Source organism: Tetrao urogallus (assembly GCF_951394365.1).
Source record: "Tetrao urogallus genome assembly, chromosome: 4".
Classification (NCBI taxonomy): Eukaryota; Metazoa; Chordata; class Aves; order Galliformes; family Phasianidae; genus Tetrao; species Tetrao urogallus.
The window spans coordinates 40,653,679-40,669,489 of record NC_136817.1 but is presented as its reverse complement, the minus strand read 5'-3'; positions in this window follow the sequence as shown (position 1 = coordinate 40,669,489).

The window sequence follows — 15,811 nt, the reverse complement described above, 5'->3', positions numbered from 1 at the left end:
GTTGGCTGACACTGCCATCAGCACGTGCTGCATCTTGCCTTAGGAGGCAAGGCATTGTGCAGGCTTGCTGCTCCTAACCTCTCCCTCTCATTAGATCTGTGAATACCTTGACTTGGATCTTGGACAGAAAACAACATAGAACTTCTTTCCTAAAATATCTTATTATGACATGTGGCTTATCAGTATCAGATAAAAGTGAATAATGCTTGGATGCTTAATCAAAAGTCTAAAGGGGAGAGGGGAAAAGGCCATGAACCTACTGATACACACCTGTTTTGAGTGCCACTGGACTGCATACCAGGGAAGAACAGATTTGCCTTCCTAGGAACTTGGCTGGGGAGCAATGCAGAGCTGGTCACTGAAATGAGATAGTCTCTTCACACTGCATATCCACTGTCTGTCCTTACAGAACCGTGATACTTGTCCAGAAACATGTCCGAGTGTTTTAAAAGTCATTTCCTTTGACATGTAAATAAGATGTTAAAACAATTGAGATATCTGGAGTAAAGCCTACAAAATCCTTGCTGAATGCAAAGATAATTGCCACTGATCTAGAGGACAGGAATACTTCAGAATCACAGAATCACAGAATTGTAGGGGTTGGAAGGGACCTCTAGAGATCATCGAGTCCAACCCCCAGATCTTCAGACATACTTTCTGTTCACCTGATATGTTGTTTATCACATATTTTATATGCCAGAATCATATGTATGCATGTGCTTATAGTTGTCTACTTAGCTCTTTAAGTAGAAGACATGCCATTTATTTCTGCTAAAGTACACATAATGATGAGATCCCTGTTCCAAAGCTTCATCCGTCTGAGCTTTTAATGCACGGAAGAAATGGTAAGAGTCTCCAAGTCTCTCCCATGAAATCAGTGAGAGGGATTTCTTTTCTCTCTTGGAATTTGCTGAAAGTGTTTCAGATCCTTATGACACCAATACTAAGATCTGATCAACTCCACAGGTGTATGAAGTTTGCAGATACACAGGCTGATGAATAAAGTTTTGCAGTGGTTGTTTTTTATTTGTCTGGTGATAGATGCTAACGAGATAAGCTAGCAGTTGCCTAGGTTATTACCAGTAATTTCTGAAGCAGACTTGAGTCTTCTGGGAGAGAACTGGGTAAAGAAATTGAGGTTACTTTTTCAGAAGAACATTTGAGGGAGGTTGGAAATGCTCCTTTATTGAAAGAAATAAAAAGCAGCAAAGAAAGTGTTGATTGAATGCAAACAGGACATTTGTACTGCCTTCGCCTTGTTGTTGTTCAAATCAGAAGGGAGACAGAATGTTCAGACTTGAAATTTATACTAGAGAGAAAACAAGTGCAGAGATGTACAATTGAAAAAAGGAAATTTTATTTTTATGAAAGGCAGAAGCTAATTCACCTGGACAAAGAGCGAGCAGGGTTTGTTAATAACTGAAAAATTGTGAATGCTGAGCTGGTGGAAAGTGTTCTCTCCTTCTAAATGTGTAGACGAATGCCTATATTTGGGATCAGCTTCTTTACCTGGGTACAGAGAATATCTAATAATGTATCTAGAAAATAATTACTTCCATAGCTGTCATATTAAATGTGCAGGAGGTATATAATAAATTCTTAAGTTTCAGAGAGGCAGTGAATTTCAAACAACTGAATATTAGAAGGAAGATTTCTCTAGAGACATCTCATGGTCGGTCCACTGCATGATAGGCTAGATGGAAAACAGCTTGCCTTGTGATGTGCCATCCAAATGATATCAAAATCAACAAACAGAAAAGGGATTGTTTCCTGCTGGTCTTAATATTACTCCTCTGAAATACCTAAAATCAGATTAAAAACTGAGGTAAATTACTAAAATACTTTAATTTGGCCATGATTCCTGCAAGATCTTATTAATCACTGTTGTTTGCTCATGGTCCTATTGTATATAGAACTTAAGCCTAAGATATTCGCATCCATACAAATATAATACATCCTCTTACTTGATTCAGCCCTTTTCAAATGCTGTATGAAATCTTTTACCCTTTCTGAAGCCCAGGGAAACTCTCTGGCAGAAATGGACAAGGAATGTACCTGTTTATTAGTACTGGACATATAGCTTTTCTTATAAAAAAGAAGCTAACTTAAACTTACCATGGAGTACTTCATTCATATGGCCTGTAAACCTAAACCAGAGACTGTCAGCAAAATTTAATGAACAGATAACTTCCCAGTGCTACTGCCAGAGTGAACCCCTGTGCATATAGGTGTCCCACATAGGTAGAGATGGATACACAAGTTTTTGCATAATTTGTTTGTGTACCCAGCTTTGTCTCTTTTAAAAAAATGCTATGTGCTTTACACTTGATCATGAGGTAGATGTTATACAAACTGTATGTTTGTACATAATGATCAATTCATTTGAGTTCCACAATGATTTCACTTTTAGAGTCTGTGTACAGAAAGCATGTATAATTTATCTCCATAATCACTTTTCCTTGCATCCTCAGCCATTGGCATTTTCAGGCTTTGGCAGCTGGGTAGCATTGCAGAACAACACCAGGATATTTTTAACTTCCATATAGCAATTCAAAATGAGGAATCCCATGTGCAAAGAGAACTTGAGTAGAGATTCAGACCTTCAACACAAGCAGAAGAATGGATAATTCTGGCCACCTATAATTTCTCTTCTTGAAGCCAAATTCACTTGTTGATTCTGTTTGACACAAGAGACCCAATCTTGCCTGACTTGTTTGTCCTGTAGATGTGTAATATGAAATCTGAGTAGGAACGGAAAGAGATAGGATCACGTGCCAGGTGAGATGTTGCAGAGTGCTTGTGCTTTGGTCTGTTCATACCTGCGAGAGATTGTCACAGGCCTTCTGTGGAACAACATGGATTTATGTACACTCTGTACTTGGATTTATAAACTTATTCATATGGTTACTATTCAGTGAACGTATTTATGAACCATACTAATTGATAAAAGCATTTTCCTTAGGACTGTATTATTTGCTGTGTCACATACTGTGTTTGGCTCCTGCTCGCAGTGTGTTTCTTTAGTTGACTAGTCACTAGCTTCAAAGTGGACTGTGGCAGATGTGTATTTAATTTCGTTTTAAAGCTGAATGCTGTTTGATACACAATTGGTGAATCTCTAAAAACTCCCGATTGCTAAAGTTATAATACCATCTGATCCTGACAATTCTTTTTGCAAACACTGGCCCTCGAATCCAGTCAGCCTTTTCTGTCCTATCATTTCTGGCTGCCAAGTCCTTTTTCTTTACAAAATGTTGACAAAACACTGGTGCTACTGAGTGTCTATTTAATTTTTGACTGATTTTTCTGCTGCATGAGATCACTGGCAACTGCTAGAACACACACTCTTGCTTTTCCAAACTTTGTGTTTATTTCCCCGAAGATCTTGCCATCTGCTGTGCTCAGCTGCCCAAACAAGTAGAATTTTCCATGTCTTCTAATTTTTTTTTCTCCTGAAAATATTATCTGTTCCCTCAATCGTTCCAGCTTTCATCAGGTTCTTTACGACCAGTCCTTCTCACGTATCGTAACATGCCATGTTACCACAAACAGAAGTATTGACTTTGGCAGTAAGACTGAGGTTACTGAAGCAATGTTCACTAAGTAGCATTTCAGACCCTATTTAGAGGTCAGCCACTGTGGATGAGAGAATCATATATGATTCTCCTTACACAGCATACATTTTGTTGGCCTTACTTATCATTTACAGCCCATTTGTTCCAAGCGTCTCCTCGTTGCCAATCCCAAGTGCTCAAAATCATGAAATTGGGTTGTGAGCAATAATGCTTTAAGCAATAATACTTTCAAAAGTTTCCATGACTTTTTAACTCAGAGTGCTCACATTTGCAAGCTTTTTTTTCTGTAGCTAGCAGGAAACTTGCTTTCCTGTAGGGAGGTCAGAAGTGTCAGCAGATATCCACACAAAGTGCTGTGACCCCTACTGAGCTGAGAGAACAACAGATATCTCACTTTTGAGAACTCCTTCATGCTGCTGGAATGGCTGTGCTGTTCTTAATCCAAATCAGCACGAATAAAAAAGGATGCTGCATAAATGCATAATACATACATATATTTCCAAAATTAGTGTTTATGTATACGTATAAATGAAATAATCAAGATTTTCTGAAAATTTGAAACTTCTCTCTAGCCGTGGCCAACCTCAGTATTTGAATAACAGAGCCCAGACAGTGGTGAGCCCATCACCTGTGTGCGATGTCACTAGTACAGCTGTTTTCGCTCCAAGAAACACAACATGACATGAGGAAGATGTGGTAGGAAGAGAGGAAAGACTGCTTCAGTCCTGCCAACTAGGAATGCTACTTGCAGCCTACAGGAGATTGCTGAAAACAGCTGCAACTTCTGTCATTGTTATAAGCACAGTTCCCATCCCCTTACACAGTAACAGAAGAGCAAGTTCAAGACCACCTGATGAGACTGAATGTATACAATAATTGGTCCAGTCCCATATAAGAGCCTCAAGAATGATCTAGGTGACGGAAGACAGCGTACGCTTACAAGGCTGCGGCGAGGCACCAGGGCACATGAGGAGTAACCAGCTCAAAAGCACCCCTGCGGAAAAGCCTCTTGGCCACCAATGTTCTCCAAAGCACGCTTGAAGGTGGCTTTGGTAAAAGACATAAAAACTGACAAAGGCTTCCACGAGTACATTGGCCAGAAAAAGGAAAGAAAACATTCACCCTCCAACCCACCAACAAATAAGACAGGAGAACTAATGACAACTGACATGGAGGAGGCTGAAGTTAATATTAAAGTTCATACCCCTAAGTATGATAGCAAGCTCTTTGAACATGGAAAGCATATATGGCTGTTGTATTCAACTCCCCACCAAAGACATGTTAAAAGTCTTCCCTGTGAGGGGAACAGGTATGGTTAGGATGTAACCAAAAGTCTTGGAGGGTGCAGAGGAGAGGTGAGAAGAGAGATTAAGGAGACAAGAGAAACAGAGAAGCTGTGCTGCTGTTTCTCCACCAAGACAGCCTTCCCCTTCTTGGGAAGAGGAGGACAGGGAATGGCTGAGGTGGGTGGCACAGGAGCGGCAGATGGGCGCTGGAGACCACATGCAGCACCCCAACAAGCCCTGCATCTGAGCAGGCCCAACCTCAACCAGGAACAGCACGGGGATGGAAAGTGCAGGCAGGGGAGAGGCTGAGGCACTGCATGGCTATTCTGCCTCAGCTCTCACTGAGCATCACTTCCCTGAACTGCATTGGAGAAGACCACCAGCAGCTCGAGGTTATCATTCCATTCCCCACTAATCAGCCTTGGTCAGCCCACAGTGCCCAGGCGTGGGCTGCTGATACCACAGACCCGGACACTGCACAGAGCCCAGAAAACAGTGGCTGAGTGCTGGAAGGACCAGAAGAAATTTGAGGACTGCTTCTGGTCCTTTGGTTGTCTCTACAAGCTTGGAAAGCCTTTTTCTGCTTTTATTGATTCTTCAGCAGCATCACAAGTTGCTCTCTCATCCCATCTTGGAAGAAGAGACCTTTACTGCATCCAGTTCAGGGGCCTCCAGCACAAGAATGATGTGGAGCTTTTGGAAAGGTCCCAGAGGAGGCCACGAAGCTGCTGAGGGCTGGAACACCTCTTCCAAAGATAGGCTGAAGGAGCTGGTCTTGTTCAGCCTGGAGAAGATCTATAGGAGACTACATTGTGGCCTTCCAATACTTAAAAAGAACTTATAAACAGGATGGAAATAGACTTTTTACATGGATGGATGCTGATAAGATGAAGGAGAACATTTTTAAACCAAAAGAGGGGAAAATCTTCACTAAGAAGTTGAGGTCCTGCCACAGGCTGCCCAGAGAAGTTGTGTGTGCTTCCTCATCCCTGGAGGTGCTCAAATCAAGGTTTGGATGGGACTGTGGGCAACCTGATCTTGAGCCTGATTTACTGATGGGCAACTCTGCCCTCAGCAGTGGGGCTGGAACTAGATGATCTTTGAGGTCCCTCCTAAGCCAAGATATTTTGTGATAAATAAATTGTAAAATGACCGTCTGCAACAAAATCTGGGTTTTATTCACCTGTTCGGATTGAAGTGATCAGAGTCCCTCTCTACCAGTTCCGTCTTATTTCACTTTCAGAATAAAGTAAATTAAAGCTCTTGGGGATGGAAGGGCACGACATGCAATTAAACAGAGAACTGGAGCAGGGAAAGCACCCACACTGCCACACTGGCTGTTCTGCAGATCTCTTTATGCCCATCATCTGTCTGCGGTATCACACGATCATTTGAGCATGCCTTGGGTCAGTCTGAGCCTTGCTAGATGTCACTGCATCATCAAATGGAGCTCAGCTAGATTGTATGAACCGTGTTCAGAAATAGCAATGTGGTCAGGCAGAAAATCACCCTGAAAGACTGAATACCTCACAGTCAGCTGTTTGAAAAAGTACAGCTTGGACACAAAGCAGAGTTTCCTTGTGAATTTTAACTCCAAATCAGTTTTGTCTATTGATTTACCAAGCAAGCTCTTTCCATTCCTCTACTCTGGTCATAATTTAGGTTTTTTCTCTTAGGTGATTTCTAGTGGGATGAGAGTAGAAGGCTGAGAAGAAGAGCGGAATGAAGGGTTGTGTTGCTTGCAAGCAGTTCCTGGGGACTCCCATAAAGCCTAAAAAAGAAACAGAGGAGGAGGATGTGGCAGGCTGCTGAAATGCTCCGTGGGCTACATCCTGCCTGTGGTTAGGCCAGAACCTTCACACCCTCTTTTTTTCTTTTTTTCTTTTTTCTCTCTGTGCATTATGTGCTAGGCCCCTACAGGACACTTACCACAGTGACACACGTATCTAATACATAAGAAAGCCCAAGCCTTGGCTCCACATCTTACTGTAGGTATGCCTGGATGCACATGCTTGCTTTGTTAATGATCTACTTGCTGCAGCTAAGAAGCGACTTTGAGCTCTCACCGTGTTACAGGGATGAGCTCTCCCTGTAAGAACCATGTTAGGGCATTTTTCTCCAACTCAGACTGAATTTTTTTCCCAGGGTGCAGTGTTTTCTCCCAGCTCTGTAAAACTTTTCTGAAATATCTTTATATCGCTTCATGTAGTTCAGTAGAGTGTAAAGTAACCTCTTGGCATTTACTTTAGTTCTGTCATATTCTGTTTACAAATTCAAAAGGACCTAACATAAATAGCTGTCAACACTTACATGTTGCTGTGATTCACTGACTTCACCACAAGAATTTTGGTACAGCAGAGGAAGAGCATCGGTAGAAAAATCTTATCTTGAAAGCCATTGCAATTGTTCATCTCTCTTTCACTGCATGGATGGTGAACAAATTGTACTGCTTATGGTGTAATTAATTAGTAGCTGCCAGGAGAGGACATCCAAGTGGGACCACAGCATCACCATGCGGGCCTGAGCCACTGGGGATGAAGGGCTTTCCTTTGCTGGCACTGCCACAGCAGATCCTGCTTGGATCAGCCGGATTTAAAAGTCATATAGGTAGGGGAGAATGGAAAAGAGAAGAAAATGTATAAATCAGTAAAATCAAAGAGAGCATGTTTGTTCTTCTGTAAGTTTTGGTTACGCATACATCAAAATATCCTGAAAATCTGCTGAATTTTTAATGAATAAATTCTAACATAACCCTACTGTGCAGTTCTCAGGCCTGAGGGAGTTAGCTTTCAGGAGACTCCTTGGCATCCATTGCTGGTGCAGCGGTTTGATATCTAACCACAAACTGGGAAAACTGATGCTGACAGCCATCTGCATAGCTGTGCTGCTGTGCTGCCTGACATCTCAAACCCTCAAACCTTTCAGGTGAAAAGCTATTAACACGCAGTCAACGTTGCAGACTAGGATTTAAATCATGTCTGCTGTGGCATGGGAAAGGAAAAGCAGCAAGACTTGTCTATCCACTCTTACATAACCTCATGGTGGACAAATAGGCATCTGGCACGTATTGCATTTTGAAACAACACGAAGCTCTAGGCTGTCCTTTGCAGTTCTCAGAATCAAAAATGCAGGAATGCTGAAGGACAGTTTGTGATTCAGAATGACTAACAGCTCATCTGTGGCTACAGGAAGTCTGTAATGTATCCAGTCGGCCCAGTTCAGTTCTATGGAGTGGAAATGAAGTTGCAGAAACCTTAGCTTGACATCTCACGTAATGGTCTGGTTTTCCAAGACCACCATGTCAGCTTGTTTCAGCACAGGCTCAGAGAGCTTTGTACTGAACTTCTACTGTACTTCTGGGCAGTAAAAGAATCTTAGGTGACATATTTAGCTCTAGTGAAAGCCTGTGGAGCTATGGAGCTTCCCTGAAAAAAAACAAACTAATTGAGCAGGAAGGTAAAAATCACTGCCTTTAGTGGTTTTCATGCAAAGGCTAAATGGGCTGAGTGTTGTTTTCTTTTCTAATAAAACTCTAAATTAGGTGAATTTTAGCACACAGATCCATATAGGTAGTCCAAGTGATGAAGTTGATCTGGCCATTGCATGGATAACTGGCTAAGTTAAGAAGAATAGTGATGGACTTTGTGCAGTAACGTGGACAGGTATCACTAAGAAGGTGCCTCACTGTCAGTGCCATGAAACGGTTGGATATGAGACTTTGTCACTGAGCTGCAAAAAAAAAAGACCACTCTGGTGTTTTCATGTATGTCATGTTTTGCTTGCCTACAGGTATTCAGTGTGGAGTGTTTAGGAAAAAAAAAACCCAACAAACTAGTCTACAAGCCGGTTTTATGAATTTGCTGGCATAAAGTGCCGTAAGGAACTTTTTAAATTAATTGGAGGTGGCAGAAGTGCACAGGACATCCAGCATTCAAATGTCCGATTCCTAGGAATGAGAAGCTGCCATGGGTTTTAGCTCTTTGGGTTCAAGCCAAACATTTATGCAAACCAACAAGGTGTGAGCTGTGGAGCTCTTGCTTTCATGCTGCCTGGTGTGGGTGACCAGAGCTCAAAGGGTAGGCTCAGGCAGTGGAGACCGAGGTCTGCATTTTATGTGAATTTTGCTTTTGTTGTATCTCAAGCTGTGCTATCATCCAGTTGTGCACTTTCTGTTGTATACACTGTTTGTTCCAGCAGAAGTGCAGGTATCCAAAAAAGCTCATTTTAAGTTTGATTACTTATAATACTCAGCAAAAGTGAATTCATAAATAGAGTATATTTCCAGCACTTGTGCAAACTGTGTTTTACATTTGGCTGTGTTTCCATGTATGTTTCCTAGCCACCAAAGGCTTGAGGGCTGTCTAGTCTAACGTGCATAACTAGGCCAGTGGTTCCTGCACCAAGTTCGGTATCTTGCAATTGAAGTAGACAGCATCTTTTTATAGACACTTAGCCCTGATTTGAAAGCTCCAAATGTCATGGCATATTCCAAGGCAAGCAATCCCAGTGGTTAATTACCCGCACTGTTCAGGAAGTGTGTCTTGTCTCCAGTTTGAATTATGCTGATTCAGCTTCCAGGCATTGCATTTTGGATGTGAAATGTGAATCTCTCTGGCTGTTGATTACTTGATACAGCTTATCTGCACGAGGAAAAGAGATGGTACTGTGTGGCTGGTGATCAGGGTGGGCAGGAGGGTAACAGCATTTCTGCTCTTCCACACAAGCATTATGAAAGATGCCAAGTGGTGGCTTTCACATCTCTAAAAGGAGAAGCCCTACCAAGAAGTGACATGAGCAGTAGGAGGTGCCCTTGATTACAATTAATATATACTCCTTGTCTAACATAACGTAAGTGAAAGGCTAGAAAGCCTCTGTATACTGCTCTATACCAATACATTATCTTTAGCCTTCTCTCTTCTTCCTCCCCCATTTGGACATTCAGTATACTCTTGGGAGAAAGTGAATGTAATTTTTTAGCATTAATTCATATAAGTTTTCCCATATGATCTTCACCTAAGACATTATGCATGAATGTTACACGTATAACATAAAAATATTAACATCCTATAGATGAAGGTGCTCTCTCTGATGACTTATAAAATATGCAGAACTTGAGATAAGAATGGTGATGATGTCTGCCCCCAGGGAATGAGCAACTTCTTCTTAGTTCTGTGCAAATGTCAGGCCTGCCTGGTTAACTTTATCCACCATCTCTGCAGTGTCTTCCCACCAATCTTATGACTATTGCCAAGGCCTAGCATGGAGTGATGCTGTACAGCTTGTCTGAGAAATCTCAATGCAGATGGAAGCAGGCTGTTTTGTGTGTTACTGTTGGCAGTGACTGCGTATTTAGTGCAGTATTAGCAATTTCTTTTTTTTTTTTCTTTTCTTTTTTTAAATAGGAAACAAAAGATTTATGAATCTCCTCCTCTGTTTGTGAGCTACATAGGTTTGAAATCATTCAAAGTACATGTGAGGCGGGAAGAAACTGGAGACCACTTGCAGTAATAGAGTGGGTTAAAAGTCTCCAAAATACTTTGGAAAGTGTTTCTGGACACTATGAGAGTATATTCTGGGAATGCTGTGAAGTGGCTCCTTCCTGGGAAAGATCCTCTGGAAAATGTCACAGCAGGGCTTTCTCCATCCCTCTCAGTCACTGCCTGCCAGGGACTGTAACAGAGCTCAGATCAGGGGAAAGAGAAGGAGGAAGGGAGGGAGGATGGGGGGTAGGGTGGGGGGAAGAGAGAAGGAAAAAAGAGAGAGAAGAAGAGGAAAAGAGAAAGACAGAAAAGTCATGAGGTCTAACTGGATATTACAAAGATTCTTCCAGGAGAAAGGGATTTTATATGCAAGATGCAGTGTGCATTATTAAGACGAAACATGCTGCTGTAACACTTGTCTGAAATGTTGTTCCAAGTACCTCTGAAATAGGGTGAGGGGATGATTAAAAAACCCACAAAACACATACACACAAAACAGAATAAAAGAAGAAAGAAGAAAGGAAGACAAAGGAAGAAGATTTTGAGGAAACGAAAATGGAAGTAGGTGGACCAATCATTCCCCACTGCATATTCTCCATATGAGGCCATGAATATGCAAGTGAATATCTGAGCAAACATTATCACTGACACAGATTCCCTTCCACGGCATATTTGTGTTGCCATGCATATGAATAATTGCATCAGCAAGGCAGAAGGTCTGGTTCCCATATTTTACATGCATCTATATTTTATCTGTGGTCATGCTTTGCACACTAATTATATGGTGTTGGAAGCATCCTTTTGTCTTGCTTCTTTTCGGTATGAACAAGACCTTTTTTGCAGCTGACCCGACACTTAGAAGAAATTGGAGCGAGAACGAAAGATGCCAGCACAAGGTCTGGACAAGATGGAGCAAAATGAAAGCATTTTAGTGAAGTCACATCGGTCATGACCCACTCCTGAGGCCATCTGCCACATGGTAGGATCTTGCTGTACTGGTAGGACACATTTAACCGTATAGCTGCATTGCAGGAATCACCTTCTACAGTATTATCTCCTGCCCCTTGCTCTTTAACATAGGCCTGGTTACTGCAGCCTAAAATGGATATGGCACAGGAACGATGGCATGCCTGCTCCCTTGGCACCCTGCTGGGTGCCCAGCTGGGCAGAACACAGCACAAGCACACAGTGCTTGCGCTCCTGTGCATCTCACCTAGATAGCTGTGACCAGCTCTCTGCTCGCTGATGTGCTGAAGTGGAAAACTCCCAAGAACTCAGCAGAGCGTGTCTCTGGGGATGTTCTCTAGGGTTTGGAGCTGATTTCCCCAGTCCCTCACTGAGGTCGGGGTAAGCCCTTGCTAATTTTAACTTGGAACAAACCCATCTTTGCAGGTAGTAGATGAGTTCAGTACCGAGCAGAGGGGTAGTGCTGTGGTACTTAAATATCACTTAAGTGTTATCTGAAGATATTAATGGGACTTATTTGGTATATGATCTTGGCCTGGGCTCGGCACAAGGGTTGTTTTCACCCGAAGTGAACTACTGAGGGGCTGACAGCATCCCTTGGAAGACAACCAGCAAGAAGTCATTTCTCTCGGGATAGCTGTGAACTCCAGGAGAGTTAGAGAAATATTTCCTTCTTAGGCAGAAGGCAGTGTCATACAAAGCAACTAACTGAAGTGCTAGGTTTATTGGCAATGTTCAGATGGCAAGAAAAACTGACAAATATTTACTTGCACTCAATAAGTAACATCTTCATAGCTTTGAATAATGTTAATATCTGTTCCTTGCTTATGGTTTAAATTATTTTCACAAACCATTAAAGTCAAGATGATGAAATTGCCCTATCCTGCAAGCCACATCTATTTATAGAATGGATGTGCCCTGTACCAATAAGGATATTTTAGTAGGAAAAAATATTATCTGAGTGCTTTTCAACTGCGTTCTCCAGTCCTGTGCACTTGATTGTCATCATCTAGAGCTATACCAGCCTCTGGGTTACACTTTTTTAGCAATTCAAAAGATTTATGTGTCTGTTGCTGTGCTGAGTGCCATTCTTTGAGTAAGCACAGAGCACTGAAACTTTTTTTTAAGGAGGGAGGAGGAGGAAAGATTAAAGCAGCTCATGTGATTCTTACATAAAGCCTGAGAAGCTGAAAAGCACTTTGATTAAAATATGATTGAAAGAATGTTCTGTGACATGCTGAGGTTGATGTTTTTAAATGATGTGGGTGCATATGGGGGATGAGGAGTGTTGCTTGTTGATTTTTCTGCTGCTGTTTAAGGATATTAACATCTGACCCTGCATGCTGCCCTGCAGGAAAGCCCTGTGGGATGGCAGGGCACTGGTGCAGGAGGGAGTCCCCTTGGCAGCATTTGGTTAAGTCTGCAGCCCTGAATTTGCAGTGTCGGTTAGGGCTGTTGGTAGTCAACTAGAAACCTGGTTCTGCCTTACGTTAGGGCTGCTTTTCATCATCCTGGGAATATAAAATGGATTTTAAGTGAGTGCAAGTGTAACTTATAACCATTATAAAGCAGCTTTGCATCTTACTGCAATTTAAAGCCTTAAAGGGGTAAGTTGGAATCTAGATTCTCAGTATATAAATTATGGCATTTCTGACTGAAAATTAATTGAAGATTTTTATGTTTTGTAATGCTACCACTAAACCAACCTGAATACGTTATTTACACTTAATTTAAGACAACAATTGTATTCATTAGAGCTCCTTAAACTGTATGGTAATCTGCAGGTTTGTGTTTTGCTTCATGAATATTTGGGAATTTATAGACTCACTTTTTAAGATCAGATTGTTCTGTCCTTTTTTTTCTTCACTGCCAAGTGCCAAGGAGAAGGCATAGCACAGGATGTCCATACAGAAAACACGTTCTGGTCCATTGTTCCTTTTCAGAATCACCATGTTACTTTAAATAATACATCAGAAGACAGTTTGTATTCTAAGAGTTTTTGACAACTAAATTAAAATTTTCAGAGTTGGTTTCTTGGATATTAAATTATTTGGATTAGTTATCTCACCCCAGCACCAGTTATGGTCTGTTTGTTACCACTAAGCCTTTGGGTGGCACGTTTGACACTTGAATAAATCATTTACTCCAGGACATGTTCCACGCACATTTCCTTTACACTGGCAGGGATATAATCCGTACTACTTTCTGGCCATAGAGGCAGTAGAAATAAATAATATATCACAGCATCTTAACGAAAACAAGTAATGCTCCACTCCTGCAAAAACAACTACAAATATTCCTCTTTGTCCTTTTGTTTCTGACAACAGCATTGCTCCTGAAAAAGGAAGGCGAAAAGCATCCTGGGTATTAACCACACCTAGTAACCCTATTTTGCTGCAGGATCTCTTCAGCTGCTCCAACTGCATGTCAGCTTTAATACCACCCTAACCAGATAGGAGGTGCCTGTAACACAAAATGAACACATATTTTGTTATTTTGCTATTCCCACTTCCTTCAGATATTGCTTTTGTTTCTAAACAGGCATCAGTATGCCATGATATTTGCTGCTGCAAGAACATTTTTTTAAAAGAGTGAGGTTTTATTCCATTCCTTTCTTAATTTATATTTTCTAGGAGATTTTAATATTCACTGAGATAACATCTTAAGGCCCAGTGTGAAATTCCGTACTCTGTATTCTCCATTATGAACAGCGTCTAATTAAGAACCAGAGCCTGTAGGATGAACTCCCCGGGAGCAAATGACTAATTCGCGATAGCAGGGCTGGGGTTTTATGCCGTTGCTAGCATCTGGGAGCGGTTGGATGCTGGAGGCTGCTCCCTAGAGCCCCCTCCTGCAGCCTCTCCGAGCGGTGAGCCGGAGCTGGGTGCTCCCAGCCGCCGGCTCAGGGAGCTGCGGGCCAGCAGGGGGAGATGAGGGGATGCCTTTCCACTTTCGGGAGCCTTGGCGCTGCTGCCTGCCATCAAATCCAGCTACTGCTTCTGCACTAAGGCCTTTTCAGTGCACCGACTTGCAGCATTTAATTAAAGCTATAATTTTAAACACATTTAGGCAAATCAGCGTGGTGCTCTACTGGATACATAAGCTGAATTAAATCTGCTGTTTTGCACCAATATATTTATAGGGCAAGCTACTCCTGTGGGTCTACTTATAAACTGGTGCCCATTTGTCCACACTATTGGGCTCTGCTTGGGCTACTAGCCTGCAGCTGGATGCAATAGTGCGACTGGGACTGTGGCCCAGCTGTGCAGGAACTCAGGCTTGGCTGATTTCCTCTAACAGCAGATGTGTCAGACAACTCCACCAGTTGCTCTTGGCAGCCTGCAGTGCCATTTGGCTGTGGTTTTACTTCTCTCTCTCCTGCTTTTCATTCTTGTTTGTTTAGTCTTGATCCCTGTTCCTGCCTTCTTTGTGTTCAGCTCTTAGACCTCACCTTGTTCCAGATCTGACTTACCTCCTGATAGAGACTTGCCGACTTCCAAACTTCTGGCTCTGCGGTTTTCTGACTATGCTGCTCATTTCAGTATGTACTTATCTTTGTGTCTCTGGTGTCTTGACTCATGTTGGCTCCAGCACTTGATCCCAAACTTAGTCCAGGTTTTCACCTTAGTGCTTAACACAGTACTGCAACAAAATTGCCAGGTCACAGCCTGAACCAATGGCTCAACACCAGGTGAGAAGGCATGGCTAACCCAGAGAGTTCAGGTGCAAGCAATGCACCTGAGTGGCTGGAAGGGAGGAGTATGAATTCATCCCTCCTTGCCATCATTTATGGGTTAGTAGATGGGGAAGCAGTGTCTTTCTGGATAGAAACAGCACTTGAACTTGGCTGGCTGTTTGAAGTGGTGAGCTAATTTTCTTTCTTTGTTACCTGCTATTGCTATGTAGCGTTTGTATGCTATTAGAAGGTACTGTCATCATTTTTTTTTTTTCTTTTTTTTTCCTAAACATGTAGTTAGCTTGGTGAAAGATAGATCTCTTAAGAAATCTGAAGCTGCTGTGTAAAAAGCCTCGTATATCTGTAGTATTGGAAAGAGGGTAGATGGAAGACCTTTGCATGATTTGTTTCAAATCCCTACATGGCTTAGGACGACAGGTGTGACCTGCAGATTAACTCTGCACCAGAGGTTTACTCTGAATGCAGATATTGTCATTTCAGTCTGCAGATGAATAGTTGTGCTTCATTTATCCTGAAGCCTATGGGAAGCAGGTTAGTCTTTGCAGGGGCTATGTTTCCAGAATTCAAGGTTATTATATTTTAGTTTGTTTAATCATTATTTCTATCTGTAGACTCTTCCTAAATGTCAGTTAGGCTCCCTGTAATTGCTCATAGCACCATTTGTTACTGTTTTCCATGTAGATTCATCACTTTGGAATTTGGAGCTAACCTGCCTTCTCTCTCCAGTATTGCTGATGCCATGACTTGTAGTTTATTCCAACATAATTAATTTTGCTATCATCCATTCCATGACTCTGTAAAATTGTT